The 9,090-nt window shown below is 39.9% G+C and overlaps 1 protein-coding gene across 2 annotated transcripts in view; it reads right to left on the reverse strand.

Annotated features, from left to right (window-relative positions):
- Usp (retinoid X receptor ultraspiracle) overlaps positions 1-9,090 on the reverse strand; it is a 74,119-nt gene that overhangs the window by 62,415 nt on the left and 2,614 nt on the right. The window lies entirely within an intron of this gene.

Here is a 9,090-nt window from a genome sequence, read left to right on the forward strand (position 1 = left end):
TTTTCTGATGCATTTCACCTGTACAAAGGAAAAATACAGTGCCATTTAAGTTTCAAGTACTAGATTTACAAATTTACTGAAAAAAATCTGAATAGCTTTTGTAACATAAATATTTATTAAAAATAATAATAAATTGTTAAATTATAAATTATTATATAATATATTATATCGTATATTATATTTATAATGTATTTTATAAACACATAATTCGATTAAAGTCAAGCTTAAAGCTTAAAGTATAAGAGCAAAATTATCAAAAATATATTTTTTTTTTAAATTTCCTAAACCCTAAAATAAAATCTTATAAGAATCTCTTGATTTTATTCCGGGTATAAAAATAATTCCTAAAAATTTCAGGTTTTCCATGTTCTTCCGCAGAGTATACACACCTTGATTTATATTGTATATCTTTTTCTACAGTTCTTACATTTTCCTTGTAAAACAGGACAATAAATGTCTCCTCTCTTCTGCTATTATTATCGACTGCTACTATATCATCCGCTCCATTGCAATAAAAACGCGCTAATATATTTCGCCGCGGAAGATTTTGCGAGTAGGAATGAGATGTATTTAAATTACGGTAGGATAGAGATAGAAAGAAAGAGAGAGAAAAGAGAGAGGCTGAGATGAACCAGGCCAGTATTGCCGCAGTTAAGGGGACCTGTTGGACGGAAACGCGAGGAAATATAGGTCGCGCAGCCGACCGGGATTACCCACCCTCCCTCCTCCGGGGAGAGGGCGACGCGCTCCCTTTTCATTATGCGTTTCACGTCGCTGAAATTTTTCCGCTCCGGAAATGCCCGGATGACGAGATGCACCTGCGTGCACCCGGTGAGGCAATGCAGTCCGCGTTGCATCTCGTCACGCGGAAGACAAATAGTGAACCATAAATAGAACGCGGAGGTTCTACCAACGGATTTATGAAGAGAAAGCGGTACCGCGCTTCGTAAAGCTCAAAGCTTTTTTTTCTTTTTTTTTTTAAATATATATATATGTATATAAAGATAAGGCTTACACAATATATTTGCCGGTCGAAGTAATTTTGACGTAAAAATAATATTTCGCAAAGCGATGTATTCTAATAATAATAAACAATAATAATAATAAAAGATGTATGTAATTTTAATAAAATGATAAAGCAGAGAGAGAGAGAGAGAGAGAGAAACATTTCAAATTTATCTAATCGGCTGAGAAGAAAATTTATCGCGCGAAAATTTATTATATCACACGCAACAGATATGTAAATTTTGATAAATCATTAACAATCATATATATATCATTCATTATAATATATCAGAAAACAAAATTAGTACAATGACCACAATGATTGTCACCGACAACCATGGTTCTTATAACGACATCGTAACGCGAGCGACGAAATCATGCGTTATCACGAGCGCGTTATTAATGCGAGTCATCGTTTTTGGCGCGTGTGCCATATACATATCATCGCGGAGCTCTGCGCAAACAAAATTTTCTATTTCGAAGACGGGTTTACGCTACAATTCCGCGTGTGCGGATTCTCCTCAACGTCCCCAACTGATATCGGGGAATGCAACGCGAGATGCCGATGGGGCGCGACCGGATAGTCAGGGGAGGACACGTAAAGTACGTTGGTCAGGGTACCCGCAAAAAGAGGAGGCAAGTGGGTCAGTAGGTGACTCGTGCTAAACAGTGCACAGGAGTGTCCCGACATTGACCTATATGTCTACTTTGTGCCGTGCACTCGCCCTTCCCTCCCGTGACCCTTCCTCCCCACCCCACCCCCTTTTCTCTTTCTCTCTGTCACTCTCTCTTTCTCTCGCTGCTCTCTTCCAGCATCCCCTCCAGCGATGCACTTTCCAACCAATTGCATATAGAGTCCGCTTGCAGTGTGCACTTGCTGCCCCACTCTATCCGCCGACACCCTGGCGCCGAACCGCCGTCGCCCCCGCCGTCCTTTCCCCCCTTCCGCTCACCCCCCTACCGAACCAGGGGACGATGGCGCGATCGATGCCCTGCACCAGGTGACGAAACTCGAGCCAAGGCTCTAAAGTGAACTCCCAAACTTCTTAACATCCTCATACGTATCGTAGGCTCTCTCTCTCTCTCTCTCTCTCTCTCTCTTTCTTTCTTTTATCGTGCGTGCGTAGCGACCGACTTTTCGTAAACGCGATCAACGCAATATCTATATTACCGCTCGTAATGTAAAAGAAAAATTATGGAAATTTGTTTTCGTTATCGTTATTCGAGAAAATCAATCTCTTATAATAATTGAAAGTCGGTCTCCATTAAAGTAAAGTTTGCAATTATATATAAAAAAAAAAATAGTCAACGTTCTTTATCTTTAAAAGATAAATATTTATCAGAATCGAATTCTTATCGAAAAAATTCATGAAATAAAATTAAAGAGAATTAGCTGTTTTTTTTTTATCTCTTGTCAGAATCGATATCTTCAGATCTTCAGAAGCAGCTTGGAATATGAAAGAAAGAGGAGCGATAGCTCTATCCATAATTGGCGAAATCAAATTTTAATACGAACTCGTATTTACAGTAGATTGACTTTGGATATACCAAAAAATTGCCTAAAGATTCAGATACACATTTTTATTTGAATTTTCAGATCTGGGTGACTGAAAGAAATTTCAAGACAATCTGTCTTACAATTAATCATCAGTCGTTTTTCAAAAAGTTCAGAAGAGCGTATCTGAAAATTGAAATGTGTCTAAAAAGTAACAGTATTCTGTTTGAAAATTCAGGCAATGTCTGGGAAAAAAAAAACCACCTACAGACACTTTACCCAAAGCTTTTTTTTATACTGTATCGACTACTAGAATCAAACTTTGATTTCGCTGAGACCCCATCCGGACGCGATCCCTCCAGCATCTCTCGCGAACAGCTGGGCGAAGGGGGGGGGGGAGAAGCCGCTGCCATCGCGATCTCACCTGTCAGTGTTTCGCGCGCGCGGAAGAGATGTACTCATCGTCATTGTTGTCGACCTTGACGAGGACACGGCGATAATAAATCGTTTCGTAACGCAATCTGCGTACGTCAGTGCGTGCGAGCATAAAGAGGAAACAACAGACGAAAGACAAAAAAACAAAACAAAAAAAAAAAACTTAAAGTCAGTCACACTCGACGCGCTTTTCTCACGCTTCTGTCGCGCATTTTCCCTCCCCCGCCTCGTGCGAAGAGTGCGTGCTCTTGAGAAAAGGGGCACGCGCAATACCCCCCCACCCCACCCCACCCCCTCGTTCTCGCGCGTTACGTAACACTCGTGTGGGAAGCCGCGCGCGTTTTGTTCCAACGCGCGGAATATGTTATTACAGTATATATCGCCATGACTATGATGAATAATATAACGCGTAAATATGAATGTAGCTCGACCGTGATGGTGCGGCTTCGCGTTGACGCTCCCGGGAACGATATCGCGACGGTAATTATATTATGGAGATGACAGTCATGGGTGCGGTAACGAACTACAGGAACAAACAACGTTGCGCGGCTGCTATAAAAGTTGAAGCAACGCTAGATGCATGTACACGTATGTACGCGAAACATGATTGCAAGATGCGTACGCGCAGTCTTACTTTTTCTTGAATTAATTATAACGAAAAGCAAATTCTCGCGTGAAAGATATTACAAATATACAGTAAAATTTTTTAGGAAATTTTATAAGTAAGATAATATCATATTACAAGAATAAAATTCAAGAAAATATTGCATTATTCTCGTAATTAATAATTCTTCAACTCGCGATGGCAGAAGATTTGGAGACAGAAAGGAAAATCAATACGAAAGGCGAAGAATCGCAATTTCATCATTCTTGACTACACGCGAGCGGGTAAAAAAATTTCCATCGAAAACAAGCCGCATCATCCCTGTAACTTCTCTCCCTCTCCGAATGTACAAATAAGGCAAAGATCAAAGAGACGCGGACAATATTTTCAAACATTACAGATAATATTTTTTAACAATCGATTATTTTGTCGAGTCTCTTCTTCTCCGTCCGTTTATGTTTATACACACGGAGAAGAATATCGATGTGACTCTATTATTGCCGCGAAGTGGCAAAACGCGCGTCTTTATCGCGTCGTGTATTTAAAAGTTTTATATATCGCGCCGCGTATCTACTTCTCGTTGCGCTAGTCATACACGCGGCCTACGACTCTTTCAATTTTTCTCTTTCCTAAGCTCGTCAAGTAGTGTCGTCGTAGTGCGATTAACGTTGCCAAGTAAATCGAATATGTCACGTTCCGCGACTGATAAACCTCGGAGAAGCGAGATGTCGCCTAGAAACACAATTTTTCATAACGCGAGACTTTAATAAACATTTCTCAAAAATTCCTATTCGAGAGAAAGAGAAATTTAAAAATAATAAAAAAATATAATATATGTTTCTCATTTTTTGTATATATTTATTGGCCAAAAGTATAGTGTTTTTTTCTCTTCTCTGATATCATATACGCGAATCGCAAGCATCATTTTGTCATTTCACGATCGACAAGTAATAATATATCGTCGCGTCGGTTCACCTGCGCGTGTCCATCCGCAATTGGCTAAAATTGCCCAGTCGTGCCGCAATTCCCGCTGCAATTCTATCAATTCCGCATCGATCGGCAGTTGAATCTTACGTTAGATTCGTGCCGCGCCTGTATTCTGCGTTAGAGAAACTCAGAAAAGTTTGCGCCTCTGTGAACGCGCCATTTTCAGAATATCAATCTCAATGACTGAATGTTTTTCGTTAGAATCTGTTTTGATGCCACTTTCCGGGTAGTTTCTTAAAAGTTCCAAAACAACTAAATTAATACTCGAATCGATAAATTAAAAAAAAAAAAAAAGGAGATTCTAAAGAGTTTTCGTTCTTCAAATTAAAATTCTCTAAAATTTTCATCGGTGAAATTTTTTAAAGATCTTTTGGTTTCAGAATTCTCGGGATATGGCACTTGAAAAATTTTAATCGAAAGATATCAGAATTCAAATCGAGAGTGTCCATTCAAATCCTGTAAAAAAATTCCTTGAAAATTTCCTGATTATCCAGATATTTGTGTGTGTGTGTGTGTGTGTGTGTGTGTGTGTTCAAAATTCGAGATAAAAAGAATATTTTAAAGATTTTATAGTAAAACTTTGCAAAATAATCTTTTTATTGCGTGCGTTTTCTAATATTTTTTCACTCATATGAAGGAAAAATACAGAACCTCTTATATTTTTCCAAGAAGTAGACGCTCTGAATTCTAATTGAAATGTTAAAATCAATTCTTGTACAACGAAAACGAAATTGACATCATTTCTCTATTCTTTTTTTTTTTTACATCAAATTGACAGAGAACTCTTTCGTATCAGGGGTTGTAGAACTCTTTGAGCCAGAAACTTTATCGATTATATCGAAATTGTAAAAATAAGGTACTAACTTTACGGAGGTGAAATTCGCGCGCGTGATCGCGCAACTGTGAGATATCTTAATTACTACCCGCATACACATACGACGACAAACGACGATGACTGTGATCGGCGGCCGTAGCGCACAATACGCAATCCGCACTGTGTGACTAAATTATCAGTACGTGTTTAATTAAGCTGGGGGCGGCGCGCGTTGCGCTGCAATATTCCTTCCGGCCAAGGTCATCGTCGCAGGCAGGCTTGGCGAAATAATTGGCGAACGCGGGTCTCGAAAAACAACGACGCGTATCATCGGATATATAATTGCCATTTTTCGTGGCGAGACTCTAAAGTCGGAGAAAAAAATGGACATCGCAAACACAAAGGCGTATATCGGCGCCTCTTTATAAAGAGCCCTACCCCCCCTCATGATAATTATAATCCCGCGAGAAAAAATAGAAGTGGACGGAGCGCGCGCAGCAAGAAAGACGCATAATGCACTTATCCTTATCGACAGCTTCAACAAATAAGTCGTTATAGTCGTCATTATATTCTCTTATTTTAAAAAATTCATCCCGCTTTCAAACGATTAAACCCGCCAATGACATCGGATTATTCAAATAACGTTCGAGTAACATGTAACGGGCGGTGAATAATTATTACAGTTATACACTTTGCTCTTCGCGGTGTTATATCATTGCTACAGAGCGTCGTTAATGGTCTAGCATCGATAAGCAGGGGGACAAAAACAAGCAATAACCTATTTTCAAAATAATCTGTTCGCTCACGCATAGAACATTAATCGATTCGAATTTATGTCCGTGAATTTCGCATTAATCATTGGAAATATTTCTTTTAATCCGATTCCATTTTGGAGCGAAAAGTATTACGGGTTAGCGCGCGTTGCGAGATGGCCGCATGCATATTCATAATACATGTGCCGTTTATAAACATCGAATGAAATATATCTTGCGTTCCATCGCCGTGAATTATTCCTCATTGTAACGCATTGAATCGCGCGATATGCGATTTCAAGCGGTAGTCGAATCGATTCTACACGGTGTCCTGAAGAAAAAGCAATTCAGCCCACGCCCGCCGACAATAAGAGATTAATTTCTATTCGTCATTTACCTATCGGTTATTTATCGTCAACTATTCCAAATTACTGTGTCTGGGACAATTAAATTTAAAATCCTATTTCCGTTTCCGTATTAAGGGTCCAATTTATTTAGCACTGTGAAAAATTGATGATTTTGTTGAAGAATATTAAATAAAACTAAATAAATTTAAATAAAACTAAATTTTTAAAGAATGTTAAATAAAATTTAAATAATATTAAATAAAAGTTGATAGTTTTGACATTTTACATATGTTTTACTGATACTTTAAACAGTAGGCGATAAATAAATATCCAAGATTTGCAAATACTGATGTATTATTTAAACATCAATAAAACACCGTAAAGATCAATTTCTAATAATTTTTTAAAGAAAAAATTCTCCGTCAACGCGAACGCGATATTCGCGCGCGGTAAGAAAACTGCAATGGTTAGCGATGCGTGAATAATTCGCTCCGCCTTCGGCCTTCGGATGCGTAAACGGGTGCTAACGTTAGGGATAGGTGTGCCCTGTTCCGCGGTGTGCAAGCAATGTCACTGGGTCGGCGCGTTCTGTCACTCGCCATGAGAAACTGGCAACAATGCAATGCAACGCGCGGTGCAGCAATTGCGTAACGCGATTGCATAATTACACCGATCCGACAGAGCGGGACAGAGCTCCTCTGTCAGATCGCGTGCTGCGATGATCGATCAATAAACTCGCTTTGCGTGTGTCGTCGAGCGTATTATCTGTGAATCGACATTTTTTTCGATTCATCGCGCCGATCGTCCATTGAATCCACCGTCGACGAAAGATGCAATCGCATAACGAGATGTATAATTCGCTAATCGTTGTTAAAATAATTATTACCGCAAATAAATTAATCGAACAGGTTGTTTACTGAAATTATGTAAAAAAAATTCCCTAAATCCCCATAAAATTCCATGAGAGTTCCCTGATTTCTCCAGGTTAAGTAACAAAAGAAGTCCTTGAGAACTCCTGGTTTTCCATGTTTTTCCACGGAATAGACACTCCGTCGAATTATCATCTCTCGTTCGGATATGCGAGAGCAGAAACGATCGACACGCTACCGAGACTATTTCGCTTCTAGTCAAGTAAAGCCGGCGACTGTTTAGAACTGCAGGATGTCCTGGCCGATAGGAGACAAGCCGAATATCTAAATAGCGAATGCGCATTATATGTGCCTGCACCTACGCTCGCGAAACTTTATCTCGTTGATTCGACGCGAGAACCAAGCGGGAAGGCCAAGGGAGTTCGACAATTCGATACAACGATGTATTGGCGATTATTAATACTGTGCTTCTAGCAATCAATGCATCGTACCTGAGAATTTCCACTCTAATGACGATCAACGACGTTGACCATTTGTCGGATCTCGAAATGATTAAAAAAAAAAAAAAAAAATAATAATAATAAAAAACCGAGAATGTACGTTTTATGATATGCCATCGTGTTTTTTTGCGAGATTTCTTTACAATAAGCTCTACTTCCGATCGTTATCGATACGTGTGTCACTTCTAGGAAGGCATCGTACAAGCATACGCAGGACCTACAGTTTGGTGAAAACGAGATGACGCTGGCAGATGTTCGGCCAGCTTGCTGGCTAACTGACTCGTTCGTTGAAGGCTTCAAACATCGAATTCAAAAAAAAGAAAACCATGCAAAATAACAGGCAAAGCACAGTCAGTTCGTGCATACGCAGTGAATCGTACGAATTCTTTTTCTTAAACAATTTAAAAAAAATAATGATTAACTATTCTCTTTTCTTGACCTCTAAATAAAAGTGCGCAGCAGCGCTTCGCTAAATAAAGTATGCCTCGATTTGTCCGGGACACCCTATATATAGTCTAGAATAACTTTTACTGGTAAACGCCCTGCAAAGAAACTTGGTTGCACTTTAGAATTTTGCGTCTTGCGCTCTCGTCTCCCGCTGTTTATCTCTCTCCCTCTTTCTTTTAAGAAGGCGCGATATTCACTTTAGAAGATCCTGAATGTTGAAGCAGAGAAGTAGAAGCTAGAAGAATAATATAACAGAAACAGAGCATATAAGGCATCGTCTGATGCCTGCGGTGCATGGTGCAGGAGGACGGCGTTGCAAATGAGAGGAAGCAAACGAGCGAGCAAGCAAAAAAGAAAAGAGAGAGAGAGAGAGAGAGAGAAAGATAAGGAAAGGGAGATGGAAGAAGGACAAAAAAAGCGAAAGAAGAGGCGAAGAGAAGGATAGAGGAGCACATATAGCAGTGTAGCTCGTCCTTGGACTTATATAACGAGGAAGAGACTACAAGAGAGAGAGAGGAGAGAAAGAGAGAGAGAGGAAGAAGGTTCGCGAAAGAGAACACAACGATACACGGATAGAGAGTACACGGATTAAAAATGAAGGATAAAGGGCGACGTTAGCCCTTTGCAATGCGCGTGCGGCCTGCAAAATTCCAGGACAAAAGATTTCGGGGAATTTCTTCTTTTCGGATCCTGAATGCGCAGGCAGGTCAGAAAACTCGCAGATGCAACGACCCGGCGACGATGCCCTATGCTTTTTCCGCTCCCTTTTCGTCCCTTTTCCTTCTGAGAAATGCCGACCACCATCGACTCGTCTCTCGTTTTAACTCTGGGATAG

Source organism: Polyergus mexicanus, unplaced genomic scaffold (assembly GCF_030449975.1).
Source record: "Polyergus mexicanus isolate NDT 795.1 unplaced genomic scaffold, iyPolMexi1.0 SCAF_1, whole genome shotgun sequence".
Classification (NCBI taxonomy): Eukaryota; Metazoa; Arthropoda; class Insecta; order Hymenoptera; family Formicidae; genus Polyergus; species Polyergus mexicanus.